General features: G+C 41.3%; 1 protein-coding gene across 1 annotated transcript in view; it reads right to left on the bottom strand.

The window, feature by feature from the left end:
- Nucleotides 1-26,746, bottom strand: part of LOC144520558 (plexin-B1-like) — a 70,937-nt gene extending 44,191 nt beyond the window's left edge. The window contains exon 1 of the mRNA XM_078254341.1: nt 26,461-26,746. The gene's annotated coding sequence lies outside the window, so the exon portion shown is untranslated. The remainder of the gene's footprint in view (nt 1-26,460) is intronic.
- Between the last annotated feature and the right edge of the window lie 1,147 nt (nt 26,747-27,893).

The following is a 27,893-nucleotide window of genomic DNA, read 5'->3' as shown; positions in this document are numbered from 1 at the left end:
AACTTTTGCCCTAACCATTCCTATCTGTCTCGCTTTCTCTCTCTGTCCATGTTTATTAATCACAGAGAGAGTCTGCTGTGCAAGTTCATTTCTAAAGCTCCTAATGAGCCGTGACAGTCCACTGAACGCCTAAGACCCCATAAAATATGTGGGGTCAGCAGCATAGGGACAGTGGGGGACATTGGGCCCGGAGCCATGGAGCACTGCCTTGCATTGTTATGTTCTGGTGGGTCAGCTGGGTTTCGCCCCAGGCCTCTAACTCTGCAACACTGGCATCTCTGGATCCCATCCAGGGAGTACAGTAGAGAGAGTAGCAGAGTGTCTGTTTGAGATCAGCAATGGCCACACGCAGGCAGGAAGATACAGAACAGGCATACATGTTTGCCAGTAAACAATTGGAATTGATTTAAAAGTAGGTTGTAGAAAGAGTTGGCATGTGTTTGGGTGACATTTATGAGACTAATTAAGTTGTCAACAATGTTTTTTAAAAAGCCTGAAAATGCCATTCTTGGTGCCTTTACATGAAAATGGAGGTATTTGCTGTGTGTTTAACACCGGATGAGACAGTTGATAGTGAAGACAACATAAAGAAAGTTAAAGAACGACTCCGTAATCTGATGACATCTCAATTACCACTTTCTGTAAACACAGCATCACTGATCAGGTACCATACATCCGTCTGCTGCTGCGGTGGTGGTGACATCAACATATGCGATCCGAAGCTGAACTATCAATCTAATCCTATGCCGTAGATATCTATGGCTGGACTCCTGGTAACCCTTTTGCACCCAGCCTGAACCCATCTTAAGTGGCAACTTGTGGATCAAGCATTGGTTGTGCCGTGTTTCGTTTGTGGCAAAATTAATACAGAAAAGGAAGCTCTATTGGCATTTATTTTAAGTTTGATGGTGGTGTGACAGAGCTAATACGATGGCTTCTGTGGACTCTGCAGTTCTCTCTGGTTGCTCTCAAGACAGATTTCAGTTGTTCAATGACATTAATTAGCTTGATAAAGTTAAACAAAAACACAAAAGCAACAAGATAACTTACTTCAACTCTACTACTACTGATCACTGTGATTAAAACTGAAACAAACTGATTACAGTTGACAATTTTGCTGTTGGAAATGCTGGTATGACCAATCCCTGAGGATTCAATCAGACAGCCAGCAGTTCCTCAAGCCTGTTCTGCACTGATGCAAACGTTTGTTCATGTGGTGTGAGAACCAAGGAAGAGAACAGACAAGCCCATCATACTTGGAACCCTTTCTGCCGATGACATCTCTAGCGTGATGGGACGACTGTGAGTATGAACCCGACTAAACACATAAAATGCATGTGTTACCAAGTCCACTTTTCCACTCTAGTTGAGACCAAACACAACAAACCGGAGGTGCGATTCACACCCTTCGTGTCACTTCCAATCCACATTTGCATCCAGTGGGTACACTCACATTACAGTGTAGTCGCTGGTTCTGTGTTTCTACTTTTAGATAGTTAGATCAGCGAAATCGCTAATATTATGAGAGGCAGATGTACACATGCTTGGCCCCTTTCCACTTCCGTTGCCTTCTTTGGGGTCAATGGCCATCTCCCTCCCCTCGGTTCACATGCAGACACAGAGAGTCTCTCTCTCTCTGTCCCTCCGGTGTGCTGAAGGGGTTCTCTGTCTGCTGCTGGAGGGAATAGTGTCCCTTTCACAGCTCTTCGACCAAGTGGCTGCACTGAACGGACACAGGATAAAAGCCACTTCCCTTGGAAAGAGAGTCTACACACACACACATCTACATAACACAACACACTTTTTCATGTGCACACACACACACACACACACACACACACACACACACACACACACACACACACACGCTCAGCCCATTTTATGACAGGATCTTTTCACCGTGGAGACAGTTAACGCTCTCCCTGGGAAAAGCAGGTGTTAAGTCTAGCTGCTTGGTACAGCATGACACACACAACCTGAGATCCACTGGAAGGCCAATGGACCTTTATGTGCCATAATCTGTTATTGATAATCTTAATCACTCAACACACCAGCTCATTTTTACAAAATATGTTATCAATGCAGGCCAAAAATACATCCATTATAAGACAACTTCATCACTATGCGGGAAAATAATGTACTTTAAACTTTATTTTTATGGAGCCCTAAACTGTTCAACTTTAAATTATTAAATAGGCCAGAATGCATTATGAAAATTAATATATTTTTTAACTGTAAAGGGTTATCTAAGTGAAGAGAATTTTCATCGTAAGGTACAACTGTTTTCTCTGAGCATATGACAACACGGTCTTTGACCTTCTGACCTGGACTAAGGGGGAGGAGACTAGGGTTGTCATGGAAATATGACAAAACTGGAACTGATGTGCTGTAATTCTTCAGTTCAGTTCAACATTCAACAGGCTCAAGGATCAAAGAGCAGTCTGGAGGAAACAGGCGGTAGACGGACTCGATAAGACAGAGACAGAGAGAGAGAGAGAGAGAGAGAGAGAGAGAGAGAGAGAGAGAGAGAGAAAAAATGAGATTGAGAATGAGAATGATTGACAAAAGCAGCTGAGGCCCAATTTAACTTTTTAACCAGGGACAGGCTATGGGCACCAAGTGGCCATGAGTGCAGTAAAATATGGCCACTTAATAAGCATGTCTGTTATAAATCTAAAAATGCATGTTTGAATATAGGTTGATGGAAATACAGTCTTCACAGCCTAACATACCTCAAAACTAAAATAGGACTATATAATAAAAAGATGATAATAATAGTGAGGAATGCATTTGTTTTTGCAAGTGTGTGCTTTCATCATTTGTTTGTGTGTGTGTGTGTGTGTGTGTGTGTAAGACAGAGCTTGTTAAGTGGCCAGTGGTCAGATCTTTAGAAAGAGCCTCTGCTGACAGTGTGGGAGCACAGCAGTGAAAGCAGCAGCCAACAAATCCGGCCACAATTACAGACCTCAGTTCTCTGGCCTCGCATAGGAGAGTCAGCCAGTCGGCCACAATGAATGACAACGTGAGAAAAAGGGAGGAATGAGCGATGAAGCAAAAACATACCAAAATTATAAAATACTTGCAGTTGTACAAAATGTCTGAAAGTCCAGTCCCCTATGTTCGCCTACTGGCCCATGCTCTGCTTTAAGTCCTTTTGCACGGCATTTTTCGTATAGCATTTAATCCGTTATCCAATGAAAAAACTTAACACACAGAAACCTTGCACATTGAGTCTGAAAATTCGCAATACGAGACAAAATGGCGTCACGACCAGTGGCCAGGATTGCGATACAGTTGCACAATTCTCCACACACACGTTTGCAAATAATTTGCTACAATAATGATACAACTTCAGAAACAAGTGAAAGTGAAGTGAGATCCAAAAACAGACCTGCAATTACCGCCTATGGCCCCAAAGAGAATAAAACCGAGATCTTCAAGATTGTAACTTTAAGCGTCAAATATACCAGGACCATTACTAAGCTGAGCTGTTAATTCATTCGAATGTAGAAGAAACCAATGTTGATTCCACTCATGAGTTGGAAATATTACCCTGATCCAGGGTAATATTTGAGAGATTGAGATTTCAAGCCACTATCAAATACACTGAATTTAATCCATCCCATTCATTTCCAGCGCTATTACCATATTTAAGAGGGAAAAAAGGACTGGAAAAATGAACACACAAAAGGCATTTGCATTTTGTCTACAAAAAGACAAAGCAAACTTAAATAGCTTGTCTGTGGCCAGTTTGGGGTTTGAATTCAGCTTGGCCATATGCTCGGGTGAAGCATCACGTCATCGAGGACGCTGGTATGGTCATTGTGTGGCAGAATGCTAAGGAGGTGGCAGTGGGACGTGCATGCGTATTCATTTGTTTGTGGATGGTCTGCATACATTACCACCTACGGCTTGTACGGCCAGATCTCCACTCCGAGTCTCTCACACACACACACACACACACACACACACACACACACAGCCGCCTCTTCTTTCACAGCACTCAATAGCCTAAGAAAGCCCTTTGTGGTCCTTCGTTGTCGTGACGACGTGCCTGGGTCGAGTGAATAGAGAGTGGAGGTCTAGCTCTCCCAGTCTGTGGGCATTCTAATCAGCTTGTCACACTGTCTGTGGTCTAACAACAAGTCTTGTGCTCTCCTCTGTCCCTTGCCACGACCAGAGATGCTTCTTAGCGTTTTCTTCTTCTTTTTTTTTTAAATCACATTTTATGATTCATAGAGCTCTGTGAAACATCAAGCCAGATTTGCTGCTCTATTATTGAAATACGCAGTCGACAATGAAAAAAGTGCCATGTCCAGCCACTCGACCAATGATAGTGAACCAGAGTATTATTGCTAATATTCTTGAGGCTGAGGGTAGAAAATCTGGTCTACTTTCTGCCCACCCTCCAGTTTAATAAGTTGCATGGTTATGAAACATGCACTGTGCTTTCTCTAAACCCCAGAATAAGCCTTAAAAAAGCCATGTATTCCCAGGGGAACTTATTGCTGGATCTTTGAGTTTGTAACAAGAATCTGAGAGCATGATTTGTTTTATTCATGAATGCGTTTGCAGCGCATGACCCCTGGCGAACCTTTGACTATAGCTATGCGGAGGCAGTCCTGCGTACCCCGCTGTCTCACCCTTCTCAACAAATCCTCTCGCCTGTCTCTGTCTTTCTCCCCCTCTGTCCACCGTGCTTGGTATCTCAGGCGCCTATCTGGATGCCATGCATTTTCTAAATGTTTAGCCAGGGATTCTTTGCAGCTGTTTTCCCTGCACGCCTTGTAGTGATAACTGCTGCAGCCTTATATCATTACATCATTCCTTAACTAGGAAAATATACTCTAGGTTAGACCCGACCAATTGAATTATCCTCATTTCATGTGTAAGCAAATGTTACTGTATCTATGGTCCATGTTTTTCTAAAAAGGGAATAAAACATTTTCAGGACATATTTGTAAAAACACAACTTAGCCACCGGGAGCCGCCCACTTGGAGCTTCATTTTGGCTCCAGAAACCTATGGGTGACATCACGGAGACTACGTCCATATTCTTTACAGTCTAAAGGTTGAAACTAGAGCTGGGCGATATGGAAAAAAATCAAATATTATTTGAGTATTTGATATTTTTGACCATAACGTCAATGTCGATATGGTAACGATATTGTAGGGTTGACTATTGGTGCTTTCACAAAATATTGAACACAGTGAGAGTTTTGATAAATAATCACCAATAATGTGGATACAATGACTAAGTGGGTAAAGGCAAAATTAAAAACAGCTAGTAAGTCTGGTAAGTTCACAAAATGACATCACTTTACTGTAATGTAGCCTTAAAATCCAGGAAAAGACAACACTTATGTCTTATCAAGATATGTATTACCATATCCAAAATTTAAGACGATATCTAGGCTCAAACAGGGCTGTAGTCAAGTCCACCTTTGTCGAGTACAAGGCGAGTCCAAGACCAGGACTAGTCGAGACCGAGTCAAGACAGAGTCCAAAGAGGTTCAAGTCCAAGTCAAGACCGGGTCCAAATGAGAGACAGTCAATACCGAGACAGAAAAAAAAGAATCCTCTTTAAGACCACTCACTTACCTGTTCATACTTTATGTGATGTGAGAGACAGTATATCTTTTACTTTAAGATGATCATTTTGATTTATTATTTGTAATAATCAAAAAGCAAGTGCAGAGTAACACACTATAGGATCAAATTAGGCCATGTTATTTATCTGAACGAGCGCGCTTCATCAATGGTTTTGTTTTGAAGGAGGAAGTTACTTTAGAACAAAAACATATTGTGCTGGACTCGGTCGAGACCAACTAGAAAATTTGGCGAGTCCAATTGCCGAGTCCAAGACAAGTACAAATCCAAATACCAACGAGTCCAAGACGAGTCCGAGACAACAGAAAAGCGTCTCGAGTACTACAGCCCTGGCCTCAAATATCAATGTCGATATAAAATTGATACATTGCCCAGCCCTAGTTGAAACATATACGCTGCAGCCTGTAGATACATGAACTTGAGCTGTTCCAATTGTAATATACTCCTAGTTTATGTCCTTATTGGCTTTAATGGTGCTTGCAGTCAGTTGGGAGCGGGCCCCTGCACTTGCTACCCTATTGGCAGCCAGATAAAAGAGCTGTTGTAGGGTCAGTTCTACTAACACACTGACTGTTCTGTCTGTCTGATGAAAAATCAAATATCAGTGTGGGCGAATCCAACCTTTAAGGTCTTTGTGGATGTGGGTCAGCCCTGAAATAACTTTCTAATAACATTCATATGAGGTATATCAGGATGAACGTAAAACATGATGGTGTCTCTTTTGAAATCTTAATTGTGCTGTTGATTTAGTATCTATCCATGCCCAAGTCATTTTTTAAAAGCACCTTCTGTGTTTGTCAGCATTTGCTTCTACCCCTCGTTTGTTGGGGGCTACCTGACTGTTTAACCACACGAAAAACATTATAAAAACGCTTGGTCTAAATACCTCAGTGGCGTGGCTGGTCAACTCAGTGTGCATGCATGCAAAGACTGCCTACTTTCATCCCAGACGTGTTTCATCTGCAGCCAGGGCACCCATGCAGACATAATCCCACTGAACCCACTAAAAAGGGACCAGTGACAGGCGTTTCTAATTCACATTTCAATACCGGATTGCATTCTACAGTCCTCCAGGGTTTTTCGCTCATTGGGTAACTACCAGCGGGTACTTCCTAGTCCCAATGTGGTCCTTAGATAAGGTAGAAAGGGCTGGTTAAACACCTTTAAAATTGTAATTATTTCATGGACATTAACAAAGGCCAGCTGGAGACAGCTATTTCAGTAAAAAGAAATCTATATCATTGATTGAGCTGTGTTGTCATAGTGTACATTTGCTCACAAGTGGAGTGGAACACCGCATTTAGAAAACACTGATGTAATACTGACAGTCTTCGATGATATCTAATGAAAAAGAACACGACATAGAAGGACACGATTTAGAAGGATACAACTCCTCACAGAAATATTACAGTGACAATAATAGGACATTAAGCTTGTGTTATTGTGTCACTCACCAATTAATAGAAATTAGATCCAGAAAGCAGTAAACACACTATCAAACAATAGAAAACAAAGTCCAGTAAGACTAAGAGTCTTTCTGAAGCTGTACTACGCACAGGAGCTTTGAGCTAAATGCTAATGTTAGCATGCCAACATGCTCACAATCACAATGTTAAAATGTTAAAGTTAGGTATAATGTTTACCATGTTCACTGTCTAGCTTAGTGTGTTCGCAGTAGAGCTAAAGTGATTAGGCGATTAATCGATGAGATGATCGACAGAAAAATAGTCAGCAACTACTTTGATGATCAACCAATCTTTATAGTCACGTTCAAGCAAAACTGCTCAACTTTGTGTCACTTTGTGACACTACAAATGAATATAAACTAGACACAAAATGCAGTGCACACACTCTCAAATGATACTACACAAAGTACAAACACGAACAATACTACTTCACATGACTTCAATTCATGCCAATGACAAAATTCCTGTATTACTATTCATTATTCGTTATTATTTAATTCATCAATTACCTCCACCAAAAAGGTCATGTTTTCTGCTTGGTTTGCCCGTTTGTTCGTTGGTTTGTTTGTCTGATAGCAGGATTATGAAAAACTACTGGCCCGATTGCCATGAAACATGGAAGGGTGGAGCATTTCCCAAGCAGGAACCCAATATTTTTAGCGGATATGAATCACGGGACGGATACACAAACAATGTTTCACTTCTGTTAACATTGCGAAATAGGGCATTTGTGCCGCATTCATGTTATGTCAGAAAAAAAAATCTGAATAGTGAATTCCCTACTGGGAACATGAACCGCCCCTGAAGTTGGAACGTAAACGTTGAGAGATAGGGCATGCCCCTGCAGTGGTCTGTGCTCTCCCAGTGCCCTTCTAGTTACTAATGAATTTTGTCCTAGATTGTTTCGATTGTTTTGTTGAGCCATTTCATTAAAGAAATGACACTCAGGAAAACTGTGGTAATTGTTTTTCTGGAAAACAATTAAAATGCATATATTAACGTCACATTGTCACATTTTTTTCTTATTCTATTATGTGATACATTACTACTAAAAAAAACTATGACTTTTTAGTATGAAGCTCATAGCGAGATGTAGTGGCACTGCTTTGGAAAATACCCCGCTGAGTGACCAGTGACACAGTACTGTAAGTGTACTGCAGAGGGTAAATGAAGACTACAAATTGCTCCAATCACAATATTTCTATTCTATTCCCTCGCTCTTTTTTAGAACCAAAATGACCTCAGCTCATTTAGCTCCCAAACTGGTGGTTTTAAAGTGTAGGCAGGTGGGAGTGATATCCGCGCCTTCTGTCAACAAGGCGTGTGATGGACAGCTTCATTAGAAAGAAAATGGACGCCCCCCGGAGACACGCCTTTGTACCCCCCCTCCCACCCTCCACCCCTTGGCTTCCTGGGATTGGCAGAGAGGACAATCTAAGCAGGTCTTTTAGAGTGGGAGGTCTTCAATTGTCAAATGCTTAATAGACTGTGCTCTCTCCATCTTGCTCAGGAACATGCATGTGAGAGTCGGATGCACTCGCAATGAACACACACGCACACACGCATGCACGCACAACACACACACACACAGAGAGTATCCCTACTCGCAGACATTACCCCAGTATCTGAATCTCTGGCAGAAAATCAAAGATGATTGATGAGTGGAGCCTGGCTGTGTTGAAGGTCTGAGGTGTGTGATTGTGATCTGGGGACAAAGCAATCATTGCCAAAAGGTTAAGCATACGATAAAACCCTCAGGAAGGCAGCCCTGTTTGAGCCTAGATGTCATTAATCACATGAACCTGCTCTTTTCAGTTGTCATCTTTTTCAATAAATCACCGACAGTGTCATCGGTGTGTTGTGGGAGTCAGCTGTCGTAACATTCGCTGTGGTAAAAATCCACCTGGAAGTCCAGTTAAATTAAACCAACCATTGACACTGTGCTACATTAGGAGACGACCATGCTGCGTCTTCAAGAGGGCGTGTGGCTATAAATCAGTCGATCTAGACAAATGCCAACCAAACGGCTCCAGGAAGCATTGAGAGGTCTTTGTTCGAGAAGGGGCACGGGCATGGACCCAACACTAATATGGCTAATGGCTTAGGGAACCCCACTGCTTCTTTAATTGAAGGCGGCTATCCTAAGTCCAGTGGGGAGAGAGAGGAGAGAGCGAGATAAGAAAAGAGGGGAAAAAGAGAGATAGATTGGGGAGAGGGCAACGAGTAAGGTTTAACTCTGAACTTGAAAAGCAAGGAGGGGCTGTGAGAGAGAGAGAGAGAGAGAGAGAGAGAGAGAGAGAGAGAGAGAGAGAGAGAGAATGTAGCCAATCAGGATTTTCCCTGAGGTCTCCGGACACCTGGGATCATCAATGATTGATCAAACTAGAGGATTTAACCAAGGGAGAGGTGGGTAAAAAAAGAAAGTCTCTGAGGGGCAAGAAATACAAAGGGGAGTGTGTGTGTGTGTGTGTGTGTGTGTGTGTGTGTGTGTGTCTGTGTGTATTCAAAAGAGAAAGAAAAAAAAGAACCATCAAAATTGACCAAAGAGAAACAAAAACCACCCTGAACAAAAGCCAGATTCAGTTGACTGTTTCTAAACCTGAGAGAGGCCGCTGTGGAAGCAAACATCCCAATCAAAGCCAAACTGCTGCAGCTCTACAGAGACCCTGCTGGCCGCCCGCATGGTTTTGGCTGTGCTCATACCAGCGAAAGACAAACAGAATCTCAAACTGATCCATACGGACTGAAACATCATTTCTTTGGACACACACACACACACACACACACACACACACCCAGCAGTGCCCTTACAATGACATAGTGTATGTACTGCCATCTTTAAAGGGAAATGTGATCAGCTTAACCACCTATTTTAGATGTTTCTGTCAACATGCTTGTTCGTTATAGCAACAGCTTCATTGTAGAGACTAGTGTGGACACAGTGACTCAAGACACAGACACTTTGGTGTCTACTACGACTACAAAAAGTGTCTACTTTGGGACCCATGTCACGTTTCAGATGTCTGAGTTAGCAGTTCCACCATTATTCCCCCTTTAAACCTTTCAGATGGTTTAATTTAAATAACTGTTCAAGGCCCAAAGAGGTAGCCTGGTCCTACCAGACTCTGGTACATTTCATTTGTACAGAGAGTCTGGCCACTTTCCATTGACAAGTGTTAACTTTCTTGAAGGCGAGTACTCATTTTAAAAATATTGGATCTGCCCAGAGCCTGGCTCCGCCTTCCTACGTACTGTCTGGTAGCACCAGGCTAACAAGAGGGGAGACGACAACAACTATCGGCTAAGCATCGCTAGCGTTAGCCTTAGCCAACTCCTTCACCGATAACGGAGCGAGCTGGAAAATCAAACTGTTCCCGAATCCCGTGGGGAAGAGAGCCACAACATCATGGCCACCAACAACCAACCAAAGCTCAGCAAAGATTGTTCTTGCTTGGGGTTTAACTTCTGGATATTCGGCAGCGTTGCCACAACGGATCGCATCTTTCTCCGCCGCCATTACGGAACTACAACTCAAACTAGCGCTCCCTCTGTCCGCTGATTGGACCGCCAAAGATTTGGTCGGAGAAAACCCAAAAATATACCGCAAACCCAGACGCAGTACTGAAGGAAAATGAAAGTTGAGCGGAAGTACGTAGGAGGGCGGAGCCAGGCTACCAAAGAGGTACATCTCTTCAATATTTCACAAAAAGAAAAACATCCAAAATATGAATACAAGTTTGTGTTGGCAAACTTTTTTGTTTTGATTTCTTCTTTCCTACCCTACTAAATATCTCCCAAGCAGATCAGCATGTTTATTTGAACCTGAAGACAGAAAAAGGCCTTAAAAAGACCTAGGTAAGACTATGTGTGACTGAGTGTACCAATACAGAAAAGACATCAAGTCCAGAAAATTACACCAGGAAGTAGTTCTACAATGCACTGTGCAATAGGGTAATGGAATGGGTAATAGCAATTTCCGGGAATAGCTAACCTTTCAATAACTCGTCATAACTAATAATTTCCTTTTAAATTTGGTTTAATTCGTTGATACTTTGTTATGAATACAGATTAGTGACTGGCATAGATTCACCTCTAAATGGGTTATAATTGCCATGCAACCTGTTCTCCTTGTTGTTTCCGAACCCTAAACGTGGCTGAACGTGAAACATGTCTGGCTTTTTTGGTTGCTGAAGCAGATTGGCTCCGAGGGTTGCCTGGCATTGTCGTTGAATCTTTGAATAAAGACTTAAATCCACTCCCTATGTCAGGACTGCTGCTTAGAAAATGCATTATTAATGAGAACAGTGTGACTGATGTTTGGGATTAATTACAGTAGCTTTGAAAGCAGTCCCCCCTCCCTGCTATTTTTTTTCTCAGCACAACCAAGCCACCAATATTTTTTCTTTTCATTCAAGATCAAATTAAAGTGGTTTGCAGGACTGTTTGATGCTGGAGAAACCCTAACAGACATTACTGTCTGGTTATAAAAAGCGTGCCCTTTGCTTTTTTCCCCCCACATTCGGCGGTACAACAGATGCACCGTGCTGTTGTCACCTGCTTGGTCACACAGAGTGAAGCTAAAAGGCTAAGAGCTTCTTTTTTATTGGCCCTTTGCATCATCTTTTGTCAATGGATTCGCTTACAAGTGCAGCTGGCTAATGCAGCACAACCAACGTGTTAAAAAAAGTCCTTTTAGTGAAAGAGTTATTTTATATCATTCATTCAAGTGCTTCTTATTCACGAACAATAAAAGCACATCACGTCATTTAAAGCAATAAACTGTCCGAATCATCCGCACGATGATATAAATTGTGGTCACGTAAAATCTAGTTCCTCTTTGGACTTTGTACGGCTTTACAGTTATTTTAGGTACATTTTACTATTCTTTTATATGCCGCACCTTTTTTTCCCCCCCATTCTGTCACTCTACATGCCATGTTTGGTTCTCGGCTGAAACTTCGACATCAGACTATAAAAACAAATTAAAACAAAAAGGAGGAAAAACTATTTGTAACGGGGCTATATCACAACCACAAACCACTCCTCAATTACATGTATCTAAAACATGAATGTGACAACTACAGAGCCGCGCTGTATTAGGAAATTATTCATTTTATTAGTAGATTTTTTTTATTTTTTACACAATATATTTGTACTACTGAGGATGCAAAAAAGATTTGCATCCTCAGTAGTAATGCTTGGCCACTGCCCTTGTCCTTTACGTAAGATATTTTTCAATCTATAATTCTCAACCCACATTCATCTTGCTGTCACACGGCTGACATGATCGCGATACAATTTCTCTCGCTAATCTTGCAAAAACCGCGGTCTCAACAATAGCTGAATGACTGGGTGATCACCATGTGAATGTGGAAGATCCTCTGTCCTCCTCATTCATCAATCCAACACACACATGCGCGCAAAGAAAATGCTCATTCTCGCTCACCATGGGTTGTTGTTAGTTTCAATTAGTGGACCCAACATCTGACACCGGGCCACATGAGTCTGTATTGATTGGCTGAAGCTATAGAAATGTATGTGTCAAGGGCAACTGGGGTCAAACTGTGGACCCCGAGAAAAAGAAAAGATGCAGAGAATGACAGGAGGGAGGGACAGAGGGAGGAGAGAGAGGCAGACGGACATGGCCTATCTAGACATGCCTCTGTAAGAGAAGAGGAGGAGAGGAAGATCCATTTAGATGGGACACAAAGCCTGAAGGCCACGGTGTGTGTGTGTGTGTGTGTGTGTGTGTGTGTGTGTGTGTGTGTGTGTGTGTGTGCGCAGCGGATATAGGATAAACCGCTTTGTGAAAACCAGTTAGACCGTCAAAGTAAGGACACTTACTTCAAGTCATTCTCAATCAAAAAGAAAGATTTTATTTTGGTTAGTCAAGGGTTAAAGTTCAAGTTTGTCAGGAATGAAAGCATGTGCAGAAGTGTGTGTGTGTGTGTGTGTGTGTGTGTGTGTGTGTGTGTGCGAGCCTGGCAGGGGGTAATACAGCAGCTGGAAAAGCAGACTTGATCTGACTACTGTTCAACTACAGTAATAGAGACCACCACACGCCTGGAGCACGCGCACACACACACACACACACACACACACAATAACAACAACTTCTGTTTCTCATATTGCATTCACCCACTTTCATGTGAAAGCTTCAACAATAATAAGCATGGCGTATAGCTTGTGGGCTGAACCTGGTGGGGCATATCATTTGTGTAAACCTAGAACAACAGGGGGTGGGGGGTTGGGCTTCCACCTGGAGATGGATGCACAGTAAGCAGCTACCATCTGTCTATATGCAAGGCCACTGTGTAGTCAAGTTCAGTAAAATAAATGTTTCTACGACAATGAACTTGGGAGAAAGGGCTCTGTCCAAAAGGTACAACATCTTCAACAAAGAGCAATATAAGATGTTACTGTAATTAGTGAGCTTCAGAGGTGCTGATTTGTTACCTTTGGACAGAGCCAGGCTAGTTGTTTTCCATGTTCCAGTCTTTACGCCATGCTAAGCTAAGTCAAGCTAGTCAAGCTAAGCCGCTGGCTGTGGCTTTGTATTTACCATATGAGCGTGGTATCGTGGTAACTCTTGGCAAGAAAGTGAGCGTATTTCCCAAAATGAACTTGACACGTTCACCCATACTTAGAAACAGTGGTCCAGTGCTCTGCAGGTGGAATCCAACGAGTTGAAACAAGAAATTTACGACACGTTTGTGCATTTCAGAGGGTTTGATGAATCCGACTTGAAACACTAAAGCAAGCATGGAAAAAAAGAAGATTTGGAATAAGAATACAAAAATGTTCTTGCCCATTATTTTTTAAAGAAAGATGGACTTGGCTAGGTACAGTATTAATCTGCGATATATGAAATGTCTTTATATGGAAAAAGTCACAGAATCTGAACCTTATTCTTAAAGAAGTGAAAACAATCTGACAAAAGGGTTTCTCTTGCTTTTAATTGCAATCCAGATGGTTCCCGAAATCCGTTGCATTTCCTTCATACAGGGCACTTCTTAGCTGTGTTATTCTGCTGAATTCATGCTGAAAAACACTGCAAGAAAAGAAATCCGGAGAAAAACGGATAAAGCAGAAAATTACCAGTACCTCTTCTGTTAAGTGTACGGACATTTTTGTTAATCCTAAAACGGAAGATTCTGAAGATTTACAGGGTATCCTCTGTACCTTTAAATTGACATTTCTGTTAATCCCAAAAAAAAATATCAAAATACGGAAAAACACCTGTGAAAATGTATTACAGAAAATTCCTTCATGTTAAATACACAGCATATTAGCCTGTATTTCTATGAACTTTTCTAACAGTGCACATGCAGCTGCAAAATCATACAGTATGAAGTAGTTGACTGAATGTGAAACTGACTGACTAGATACGATTGGCATAAGAAAACAGAAACGCCGAGCTGTCACACATTCAGGACTATAAAGATCTGGTTACGGCGTTTGTGTCATTTCCCCCTGTTCTCTCACTGTGTGGTCAGCTGTGCTGTAACCACTGTGAAAATCTACACCCAGACACACGGTGCTCTGTTTGGTTAGCCCGCCCAGACTGCTGGACCACGCCTTCCGTTACATCCGAAAAATCTAAAGAAGGCACCGAGCATTAACATCTCACTTTCTTTAAACAGGAAATAGGATTTCTGCTAAACCTAATGCATATTCCATTAGAAGGTGAGGCAGCTAATCAGTACCAATGTATTAACCATTACTCAACGTCTAGACCGCCTGCTGAGATCTGTGGCTTCCAAAAGTAATAGAAGAAAAAGCAATCGTAGCATCAGTGATGAAATAAATATAAAACCAGACGCTATTCATCCATTCAGTGCTATACTATACATGTGCATAAAGTACAGAATTTGACATTTTTAATGCTGGTTCCTTCACAGCCAGATTTAAAAAGGTCCCTGATTCCTTTTGACTTGGCTGTTAATTTAATGCGATGAATGTACTGTACTTAAAGCTGCATTACATCAATATGTTGTATTAAAAACAGATCAAATAGGCGGACATGCACAGGGTTTGCTTAGATATGTTTGTGTGGCAGTTTCTTTTATGCAGTTTTCATCTCGAACGGTCAGTTCAAAAGTTCTCAAATGTTAACTGTATTGGTTTTCTGGGCAAAAGAATAATTATTTGTACTTGTAGAATGAGCCACCCAATCGTGTTGTTTAGTGTCTTAAAAAAAAAAAAATTGTTAACCATGCATTAGGCACAAAAGTCTCTTTACTAATACATCCAAGAAACAGTTCTCTAGGTCTAAATGACTTGTTATATTTGTGCAGAACATAGGCTGACTACAGTACCGGCCTACTGAAGACATGAACAAATCCAGCGGGAAAACTATTTCCACAGGGGTTCTAGGTTATTCATATCAATGATCTTGGCTTCGTGTTAATAAGCACCCATGTTTTTTATTGTGGCTCACAGAAATGAGGCAGACTTTTCAACTGGCATGGTCGGGTCAAACAAACCATGTAAATGATTTCCTCCTCTTTCTGCTGCAGCTGCTGCATTTGAAGCGAACACACAGAGAATCGTGGTTTTCTCTGCTCCACTCCGTCTATGGGCCAAGGTCCTTTACTAAATTATACCGTTGAGCACAGAACAGTATCCCTCTGCTCTCATCTCCTCATCTAATAAAACAGTGAGTGAGCAGCCACTCACAAAGGCTTGGAATAGTTTGGGGGAAAAGCATCTGTCAGTTCCTGTGAGCCGGAGAGCAGGGTAATTTAAAGCCCCTTTTCGGGTTCAATACCAACCTTCCGGTTAAATCTCACATAGAATGAGATCAGTGTTTCCTGTTAAGCAACAGTAAGTGGACTGCCAACATGTATAGTGCAGCTCAACTAAATGCATCAAGAAGACAGCGAGGACTGTTCAATGTACAACATTTCAGATGGCTAAGACGTTCTATCGATTAGCTGCGACTGATTTGCTCTCTTAGGCCGCTTGCACACTGGCTGTGTGGCGTGAGCGTGGCGTTTCGGTTGCGTGTCAGTTGCGTGGCGGCTGCGTGGCGTTTTCTATCTTGCACACCAGAAACGTGTTTGACGCGGCGCTGCTGCTGCTAGCCTTGTCTGTACACATGTAGGTTTCCCATTGATAAAATGAAATAATGTGTTCTCTTACTTATACTTCATGTTAAACATAAATATATACTGATTTGATTACAGCAAAGACAACGTCGGCAGTATTGACGGCGAAATAGGCTACAGAATATTTCGTTCTGTATTGACAGGTGCAGTATTTGAAAATCGATAATTATTTATTGATATTTTTTTTTAAATTACATTTAGATCTGCATTTATGTCAAAACATAGAGACTTTCAAACATTAAAATGTCATTTATTAAATTATAGATATAAAATTCTTTTCGTATTCTATTTTGCCTGGAAACGCTCCAACATGCTTGTGTGTCGCGTGAAAAATAGGCGTCGGTCCTATTTCTAGCATGCACGCGTTTTAGGAAACGTGCGCGTCACGCAGGCAGTGTGCAAGCTCTAACTTGTTAACATGGGAGCCGAAATAAAAACGGACACGCCACGCAGCCGACACGCTCACGCCACGCAGGCAGTGTGCAAGCAGCCTAAATTGTCAAGATCATTGCTGCTCATGAAATGCATTGGCAACCATATGCATGTACGGTACACAGATGTTTCTATTCATAAGGGAAAAGCAGAAACAGGGCCAATTACTTCCAATAGACTTAAACTTCATGGACACTGCAGGGTTTGTGCAGCAATCAGTTGAAACAGTATGACAGTTGATAGATTAGTGTATTGACAAGAAATCAATAACCATTGAGGTCAATATCTGCCAGCCAATCATGTAGTGGGAAATCTGTAGCAAATGTGTCGCATCAAGTTCCAACTATGGTGAACTTTGATCTGTGAATTTGGGTCGTTAAACATTAGCATGCAGTCACAATGCTGACATACATATACGTTGAGAACTTTAAAGGGATATCAGTGCATCAGAGCTAGAGATGGTCCGATACCATTTTTTGCTTCCCGATTCCGATACCTGAACTTGCGTATTGGCCGATACCGAGTACCGATCCGATACCAGTGTGTCATATATTTTATTATGTTTTAACAACTGTATACTACTATCCCTGTATGGATGTGATATTATTTCTATCTTTGTTGTTGGTCTGGCTCAGGTTAAACTCTTTGTGAAACATGAACGCCCCAGAACGTTCTTTTATTCTGCAGTTTGTCAGTCAGTTATAACGGAAAAAGAACATAAATAAACTACTTTAAACGTAGATATTCTTTAGGGCTTCATTACATGGTATCGGATCGGTGCATTAACTCCAGTACTTCCCAATACCGATACCAGCGTTTTAGGCAGTATCGGAGCCGATACTGATACTGGTATCGAAACATCTCTAATCAGAGCAATGTCAGTGTTATATTCTTTGGTACTCTGTGAATAACAGTATTCCAATGAATTGATTTTTTTTTTTTCCATGGGTTTGCTTGTAATGCTTTCAAATGAACCAGTAGGCAGCTTTATTTGCCCCAGTGAGTGGACTTTATACTGGGTGGCCAGCAGACTGGCCTTGGAGGTATTATGGTTTAATCTTCAACCTTATTACACTGGCTCAGCTTTCCATTCATCAGCACAAGACTTAAGAGGATTTTACTTTCACTAACATCACAATGCAAAAATCTGAAGTAAAGAGTGAGCTGATTCCACAGTGTTAAATACAAGAAACTTTAAAGAAGTGAGAAAAAAGTAGAGATGTTCCGATACCGATACCAGTATTGGTATTGGCTCCGATACTGCCTAAAACGCTGGTATCGGTATCGGGAAGTACTGGAGTTTATGCACCGATCCGATACCAAGTAATAAAGCGAAGAAAATAAGAAAATATACGTTAAAGTAGTTTATTTATGTTCTTTTTCCGTTATAACTGTCAAACTGCATAATAAAAGAAAGTTCTGTGGCATTCATTGTTTGTTCATGTTTCACAAAGAGTTTAACCTGAGCCAGACTGACAACAAAGATAGAAATCATATCACATCCATACAGGGATAGTAGTACACCCTTGTTAAAACATAATAAAATATATGACACAATGATATCGGATCGGCACTCGGTATCGGCCGATACGCAAGTATCGGAATCGGTATCGGGAAGCAAAAAATGGTATCGGACCATCTCTAGAAAAAAGCAGAGTAGATTAAGTCATTAGTCGGGTGATAGAATGAAAGCAATGTCCTAGACTGGATGTAATAGAGCTAGAGTTAATATTTCTGAGGTTACACCATCAGCCAATTTGCAGCAGAAGAAGAAATTATGGCAAAAGTCTGACGTTCTTATTTCACTAATAATGTGAATGATGGTAAAAACAATGACATTAAAATTCATAGTTTTTGGTCAAATAATGTGAAAAACATTCCACTAGTAAGATCTGGCCATTTCCACCACCGCCTACAACCAATTAGAGCAATGAAATGTGATGTAGCGCTGAGCAATGGACAAATGTAAACAGACTACATCGTGCAGAGATCATCAACACGTCTGTGAACGAGTGTTTTTGCCATCAGAATTTGAAAATAGTACTTCAACGGAAAGTTCCACATCAGCTGCAGCCATCTTGGACATTTTTAAAAAATACCTAAATGGTGCTGATCTTTACTAAGCTTTAGGTTTATGCTCACCGTAGTGTCCATGGCGTGAGGGGGCGTAAGCCAAAAAAGGCGGCATCACAGCACCATATATTTATGGGTACAAAACGCCGTTATTATTAGTGACTGTTTAGCCCAGACAAAGTAAATACAGACAACATGGTTTAGAGATAATCAATGGGCAAATTCAGGCGTTCTGGACATCCCTGTCAGAAAAGAGCCTCTTTCCTTGAGTAGCCTAAGGGGATTTAACCCATCCACTGTGTATCAAGATCTAATCTGACACTCTGAAAATCCCCTTCACTGCTGATAAACCTGAGGATGAGCCTGCACACAACAGTGAGCTCCTGCAGACAATAGGAGAAGAAAAGCTGACTCTGCTCAGCTTCTAGACCTGCTTTCTGTTTGTACAAACAAGTAAATCCCAAATCCATTAGCTCGACTGACAACGAAGTAAAGCAATTGAGTTGGGTGTGTTTGATCAATCAGTTCCCAGAATGTTATCTTGACAAGTGTGCAAATGATATTGATCATTCATTGACCACTAGTGATTCTCAGTCCCTGTTAGCAGAAGAAATTAATTCCAGCCCGATCTTGAAAACTACCAATGAAACGGACCAAATGTCAGGGGGGTGGTGTCACATTCAGGATTACATTTCAGGGCATTAGTGGCAGTTGCCTGTACGGCCAAAGCCGCAGCTCGCACCAGAAACCCTGCAGACAAACGCAAAGGCATTTCTCCAAGAAAGGGAATGCTCCACCTGTGAGTCAGTCAGATCGCTAGCATAGCTCTTCTGGGTCAAAAGCCAACTGTCCAGGGGCATGTGGTTGGGTGTCAGGGGCAACAGTGAGGGGGAAAGGGGTTTATGTTTCTGGCTACAGCCAACTGGGCCTCACATATGTAACTGTCCGGCAGTCGAGGCTGCAAGGCCTCAAAAGACAGAAATGGACCAGACAGAATGGGGACGCCTATTCAAATTAACAAATGGTTGGTCATTTGGTAAGCACTACAGTTTCACTAATCAATCAGCCAATGCAAGGTCATAAGTGATCTTTTTTTTAATCACCATTGTAGGGGTTCTCTTCCCCCCCCCCTCTGTAGTTGAGGTCAGGACTGCCATGAAGCAAAAAATCTGCAGTCTGAATCTGTCCCAAAAAAACAGACTGCTGACAATTTGATACGTTAATAACCAGTTCAGTAGTTTAGTGCACACAAGTGTTTCAGTTCCCATAGCAGTGGCATCAATTTACTGAACTTTCAGTGTAAAATATGCATGGAACTTAAACGTGTCAGTCATCACATAATATGAAACATTGCAGCTCCCACATTAACAAGATCAAGATTGTATTGCAGTTATCTTAGGGGTTGCAATGACTTACCCTGATTAGATCAAAGGAACATCTAGATATTCTGATTCTATAGTGGACAGGGCCTGAGGCATCTTTACAAAAAAAAAAAAAAAATAGGGCAGCTGGGGGTGTAAGGTTTTGTCTAGAGGCTAGGCTGCAGGCTGGGCTGCAGGCTCTCCAGGGAGCTGGGTAAGGGGACAGGGGCTGGTGGCATGGGCACGTACACAACTGTCCCGGGGCTGGGAGCTGCTACAGAACAATAAAAACCACACCCTGTGGGTTTAATATGGCATGAGTTCTTTAGACAGATTAGATTTTCAAAAAGGATTACCTTAGTGAGGGTGATCTTGACCATACTGTTGGATTAGATGCCTACTTTTAACATCCAAAAAGTCACTCATGTTGCTGACGTAATTACAGTAGGCCTAATGGTTTCTTTGTCATTTGGGATGTTGCTAAAGTTTAAGCGATGGCAGGCCAGTAGGCTAAGGCCAAAACGCATTAAAAAAAACTATGATTTAAAAAATATCCGTGCAGGACTGGGCCTTAAACATCACATTGCCATTGTTCTCAGTAAAACCAACATGTGGGGAAAAATCAAAATACATTGCAATGTCAGAAGAAAGTAGAAAAGAATTGTTTAGAGTACAGGAGTTTCTTGTTAGGGCTGAAACCTGTACAAGCGCCTGCAGGTATAATTTATGTAGCTCTTGGTGACTTCAAAAACACAACTACATACCCCCAATTGCCCTCTGTGTGCCTTTAAACACATTAATTAACATGTTCCCCATAATGTAAAATTTACATTTTTCCCCTGCACCATCCTGTTGCTGCTGCAGGTAAGTTAACTCCCACTTTTTTCCATGGGGAGGGTGTAGACCAAATAGAAAAAGACAGTGCAGACAGAACAACCAGAACAAGTCACTCAAGGATCCCTCAACTGACAAATATGTACCGGTAATTATCAGGAACTACATTGTACCCTTATGGTGGATCCAAAGATATGCATTTAGTCTCATGAGGGCCCATTATGTGTCATGATACGATCTGTGTATGTACTTCTGTTTTACAGTGTGTGTGGTTAACAGGATAAGAGGATGGAGGGGATTTCCATTTAAGCACAGCGAAGCTTGCTGCTAGTGAAAAGAAGTATTTATTAAGCTGCCAATCTGCCCATCAGCCAAACTCCCGAGGGCTTGTTGAGGCCTGGCATCCAATCTACCCAGCCGAAAACGCCCATATCTGAATCAGGGTCAACCGTTTGTGAAGCATTTCCACTATGTTTGTTTAAAAAAAAAATAATAATAATAATAATTAGAAAAAAAAGATAAAGAAGTGGTTAGAAGTCACAGTGATGGTACATAGAGGAGAGGAAAATATGGGTTTAGGATTTGCACAATGCTGTTCATTTTCCTTATCTTCTCAGGGATGCCTGTGGCTTCAGTGGTGCCCCAGCAAGTGTTCTTTGCAGAATCTCCACTCCAGCACCCCATTACAGCACTCACACACGAGGGACCACCAGCTGTTGCAGTGACCAATATGGGGAACGCCCAAAATACTTCTTTCATCAAAATCTGGCATTCACAGTCTCTCTCTCTCTCTCTCTCTCTCTCTCTCTCTCTCCTGGTTGTAAGGGTTAAGCGAATAATTACAATGAAATTGGACTCAACCAACAAGTCATCAATGTACTCATTCATTTACAAGACAAGCGCTTATCCCATCATCCAGACAATACACCACCCAGCCGACGAAAATGCCTGTACAACTAATGTGCTGAAAATATATCTAACGTCCTACTACAGTATGTGACACCTGCGATAAAGAGATGAGAAGGCCTGCTGGGGAGGGTCCACTTGGCATCTGACTTCAAAAGCATTAACACTCCTCTCCCTTTAATGTTCCCACTCATTTCCAGTTCTCACGCTGTTGAAAGGCAAACTACTTAACCTACAGTGTGCCCGACACTTGACACCTATAAATCATCAACACCCTGTCCTTGCGGCATTCGTGCCTAGCAGTCTTACTTTTATGATTCATAGACAGGGCTGGAAAATAGTCGTTTCAGCTGCAGAGCAGCGCTTTTCAATGGCCAGCTGCAGCTGAAGTGGCCTTCGACCCATTCACCCTCTGTGTGTGTGAGAGGTATGAGGTCCGGATAGTAACCTAACCACTTCCTGCGTGCCACCTAATGAGAATAATCACCCCACAGTTGGATTTCAAAAGCGCTTGCATGCAGAAATGGCAACAGCCTTGTAATATTGTTTTGGATATTATATATATATATATATATATATATATATATATATATATATATATATATATATATATATATAGCCAGACAATCTCTGGTTATATGAAGCCCCGAAACCGACTGGTGTTGTAAAGGGTTATCAGGCAAGTCAGAAATATGGCTGAATACATCAACAGATAGTACTCTTAGGCTACAAAGAGTGTAAAGAAATAAAAAGCTTCATACTTTTCTTTTAACCTCCAATCAGTTGGAAAAATAAATCAAAATTTGAGATACGTTTGACATAAATTGAATTCATGTTATTCATTTTAGCCTTTTATGTATCTTTCCTTAGCTCATTTTATTTTCCTCATTTTCATTTTTCTGAATGCTTTTGATAATGAGATGGGTGTGCCAATGTATGTCCAGAGCAGTGATTGGTCCATAGCAGGGCTGGGCAATACGGCCCAAATCTTCGACCCTGGTATACAGTAGGTTTCATATCACATGGTAAAGCCTATTTTCTATACTCCTGAGAGTATTTTTTATTTTATTAAAAACTTTAGTGCAAAATTAACATAAGGGCAAAGGATCAGAACGTAAAGCACCGTCCAAATTACGCAGTTCGGCCGATATTGTGATGGAAACAATATAGAAAAAATATATGCAATAGACATTTTATATCGTTTTGACGATATACAGTATATCGTCATATTTCCCACAAACAAATTCTGGGATAGGAGAAAAAAACATTATTGGTTGTTTTTTTAAACCAGTCATAATCATCTTGGGTAGGGCTGCACAATTAATCGCAACTGTATCGAAATCGCAATATGGACTAGTGCAATATCCAAATCGCAGGGGGGCGCAATATTTGTTAATGGCAAAATATGTGTCAAGCCATTCTGAATGAAGTATTGTGGTGCTGCAGATATGCCCCAGTCTACAAATCCTATCCTATACAAAAATATTTGTTTGGTACAGATCCTCACAAAAATCACACTATAATCATTTTTAATTTCATTCAATGTTAATCATTTTCAATGAAGATGAGAATACTGATACAAAAACGATCATTCCCTCCAATATCGTGAATCATATCGCAATTTCAGTCAAACTAATCGCAATTAGATATTTTCCTCATATCGTGCAGCCCTAATCTTGGGTGACACTAAACTCCGGACGCAGCCACGGTGGCTCTGCAAAATGGTCTCGGAAAGGAACTCGTTTTGTAGAACATTTGCACCCCTCAAAAGACGCCACGTAAAATACTAAATAAAGTGTTTAACTAACACAGTAACGTGAGCTATTTAAATTAGGTGGTCGCTCTTACCAGTGTATCGCCGTAATACCCCACCAATCGGTCCTGAACAGGATGGCTCTGCTATCTATCGTTGCCAATAAATGTTTCTGGTGATCCGTGTACCATGGATAACAGGCCAGCAGGTTTCATCTGTGTCTTCGTCTTGCCCGGCGCTATAAGCTTTTTCTGTAACTGGTGGGCAAACATGCTAGCATGTAGGGTTGTAAGGAAAAAAATCAATACACTTGAGTATCGCGATATTTTATTTTGCAATACTGTATCGATTTTCAAAAAAGTGTCAATATCGTTTTTTAGTTTTTTTTAGTTTACGTGCAAAAATATTCATGTAAGACAGTGGGGTCACATTTCTGTTGTGTTTAAACCCCCTACCGCTACATGGCTATGCTGAGACGCACCACTAGTGTCCTCGCCTAACAGTGCCTAGCAGTGCCTGACTTTTTGATAGAAGCTAACAATGTAGCTATGGCTGAACTTTGGCCTACTTTAGCATATAAACATTAGCTCACTAAGAACCTGTGAACCACAATCCCAAACTGGCAGTTTGATTTTCGGTGTACTGAATTGTTTACCTGAAGTAAACTTCTTTGACTTTGATGCACATCATGTCTTTTTTTAAATATTAGTTTTTCTAAAATTATACTTTAAAAAAATCCCAATATATCGCCTTACACACAGTATCGAAATATATTGCAATATATTGAATTGTGACCCATGTATCGTGATACCTATCTTATCGCCAGATTCTTGCCAATACACAGCCCTACTAGCATGTAGATAGTAAATGCCGTAAACATATTCTCCGTAAGTCTTTACAATCATTTACCAAAAGGACCAAGCAGGACTGCCTTATTGCAATTTCCAAATTTCCGTCACAACTTGCCATTTTCAGCGTGGAGCTTGGTAGCTGGGAGGTTGTTGTAGTTTCCCGTAGAAAAAGGGTTTCGAGAATGGCAACACACAGATCGCCAGAAGGGGAGGGGCTGAACCTGACATCCGATGTCACACATAAAATCAAACTAAAACATACATAAAAGTGTCAATGATAACACAATTAAGTCCAACATGTATTTCTATCGCGTCCCTTTTGTGTTCCCCTTGCTGCGTCTGTAAACTTCCAAGCGGCGTTAGCTAGCTAACATTGTTGACCTTAGCTTCCCAGCTAAAAATGCTTTAGCTACTGTTACACACATTTATACAGTAGAGTGATGCTACAGCAGTATGCACAGTAGGCTTATATGGATAATTAAAAAGGGAAACAATTATAAAGTCTATGTTTCTTTTTACATTGCATTTGAATAATTAAACAGTACTACTTATTGATGTGTTCAGCTGTGTTTGTGAGTGACAAATTGGGCTGAACTCTGAACAATTGAACTTTTCTACACACTACTGAATCTGACAATGCCATAACCACGCACACATTCATTCACCCCCCCCCCACACACACACACACACACACACACACACACACTTAAGTGTGGGTAATGTGATATTGTGCTTTTGCAACAGACCCTTAGCAAGCAGATGGCCAGCCATTCAAAAATGTCTGGATGCTGGGACCCCAAGCAAAACCAGAGAAAAGAGGAGATTGAGATTCAAGGCTTGGCTAGACAACCACAAGAATATTTACAATGGTTGTTTGAAATGTGCTTTCAATATTTTAACTCTAACAATACTGCTTCACATCACAATAAGAAGGAAAATGATATCTGCAGAGGCTTTGACTTTGATCAATTTCTAAGCCGTTTCTTTTTGCCAAGATGACAGCTGTTATAGAAAGGGGGAACCAAATGCTGAACTAAACTCCATCTTCCTATTTTAGCCATGTCAATAAAATCATGAACACACCCCACACTGAAGCACTTTCTGACTTCAGATTCAGCAGGCTCATTAGGTGCAACACACAGACTGAGGGAGGGAGGGGGGGGGAGAGTCATCTGAAAGCAAAGCCTCACCTAGTCTCTGAACAGCTTGAATCATAGACTAGTCTCTAAACACACACTCCCTCTGTGACAGAAGCATTTCAACTCAGCTCTCTCTCTCTGCAATGTCTATGGGTGAGGCTGTAATGCTTTGCCTTGAAAATGCTAAGCAAGTGAAGTAAGAGAGGAGAGGGCTAACCATTGTCCATCATCGTGGCCCATCGATCCATGACAGACATTCCAGAAAATAATCACATCTAGCCACTGAACTCTTGTCAAGTTCAATGAACATTGTCAAAGCAGATCATCTCAGTTTCCTAAATGAAGCAATAAACAGGCAGCTCTGTGTGTGTGTGTGTGTGTGTGTGTGTGTGTGTGTGTGTGTGTGTGTGTGTGTGTGTGTGTGTGTGTGTGTGTGCGCGCGTTCAGCAGAATGCTAGCAGGTGAACGAGGCATTTGACATTTGGCTTACGCAGCTCACACACACATTCCTGCATCAGCTGACAAAAGAGTGTGTGCATGGTGTGTGTTTGTATGTGGCCTGAAGCCCAGTCCTCACCAGAGTCCAAAGCTACTGTATAGTGAGCAGTCTAGTCTGAGTGCTTGTGTCTGTGTTTTTGGGTGTAAAAACAAAGCGTTTTCAGATTTCCACTTAAAAGTAACATTTAGTAACTCTCCGTCTGATAAAATACGTTATGATATCAATTGCAACGTGACTTATAAATTGAATATAATATGCATCATAGTAGCAAGTGTCGAGCTGAGCCAGCCAGTAGAGTATTTGCTTTAATAAGCAAACGCTTTTAAGAAGAAGTATTTTTGCCCACGGGCGCCTACTGTGAACCACAAATCTTGTATTATTATTATTTTTTTTTACCATTTTAATAAATGATGGCCTTGAACTTACCTGTGAGGTCAGTAAAGTGTGTGAATCAGCCGTCCATGGTGTTGAATGAATGAGAGCCTCGCATCCACGCTAACAAGCAGAAAGTCTGATGAGGTCCAGCTTGGCAGGCTAACTTACTTCACGAACTGTTAGTTTTTCCTTCAAACACGGCGCAATTATGATAAAGTAGCCGCTCTAAAAGAAAGAAGTAAACAAACTCAGAGTCCAGAAAGTGTGTGTGTTCACCTCAGATACCGGAGGCAGTCTCTGTTGTCTGGCCGGAGCTCCCACTCAGGACATGGACAGGTCTTCTGAGAAGCTTTAGCTGAGAGACAAGATACACGGAGTCACACAGGGTGGGACAGAACATGTCATGATGACGCCTTCAGAATAAAGTCTCAAAACCTGTCGCACCTGAAAAGAAAGCTATATTAAGTGCTGCTCTGATGTCTTTTTTGCCATTAAAAGAAAAGACTCAAGTAATTATTTTCCATAAATATATATTTGAATATGACAATATATGGGGTGGATTTTCTTTTTTCTTTTTTTTACATAATCAAAAAATAATCATTTTTATACACATCATTAACGTGTTATCTAAACACGATTTTCATTGATTTACCAAGTAAAAGGTTTTCCCCAACACTGACACAAAAGTGTGAGGAAAGTTTGAGTTATGTCTTAATTTGGCTTTAAAGCAAGTCCCGACCCTGACAGTGTCTCTGTTTTTGTTAGCCGTCTCTCATTTTATTTTGAAATTGCTTCTCGGACATGTTGCTCTGCCTCTGCTAGCTTGACCCTGGGCTCTAGCTTTGCGCAGTGTGAGCGGTTCAGACAGTATGATTCATGTTTGCCAGTGGCACTCTGGATTCATTTTTGGAAAAACAGGAACGTAATTACAACTCATTACAATATAAAACGTGGTTCTGTGATCCTCTTTACAGTGCAAGGTGCTGTTCAACTACCCTACATAGTAAACAATGGATTTGTGCATGCTGCCAGGTTTACAGTAGCCTACTGACCAGTAGGACTGTTTTCCCCATCCAGGCCAGTATTGGATGGTAGTGCAGACTATGTTTGACCATAAAAGTAAAACAGCTTAAAATATCGTTTTTTTTTTTACTTGAATCACTGACTCGCGTTGAAATTCTTCGAGATGGAAATGAACAATGACTCCAGAGCTGGCCGGGACTCTCCTCCTTGTCTAGCCCACCAGAATGATGTGTTACTGCCCTCTGCTGGTCTGCGGTTTATTTTGTCTCCCAAAAGTTGTGAATGCAAGTATCTTTTAGGCTACTGTTTGGGCCCAGATGTGATAAGAAGACGCTTTATGAAAGGGTCAAATAATTTAGGTTTTTAGTAAGCTAATATAAAACCATAAGAGAGAAATAATGAAGACAGTCAACATTCACTTAATTAGACTCACACACCTTACAATCTACTGTAATCCAACA

Source organism: Sander vitreus, chromosome 7, assembly GCF_031162955.1.
Source record: "Sander vitreus isolate 19-12246 chromosome 7, sanVit1, whole genome shotgun sequence".
In the NCBI taxonomy this organism is placed as follows: Eukaryota; Metazoa; Chordata; class Actinopteri; order Perciformes; family Percidae; genus Sander; species Sander vitreus.
The sequence above is the reverse complement of the archived record's forward strand: the minus strand, read 5'-3'. Positions and strand labels throughout refer to the sequence as shown.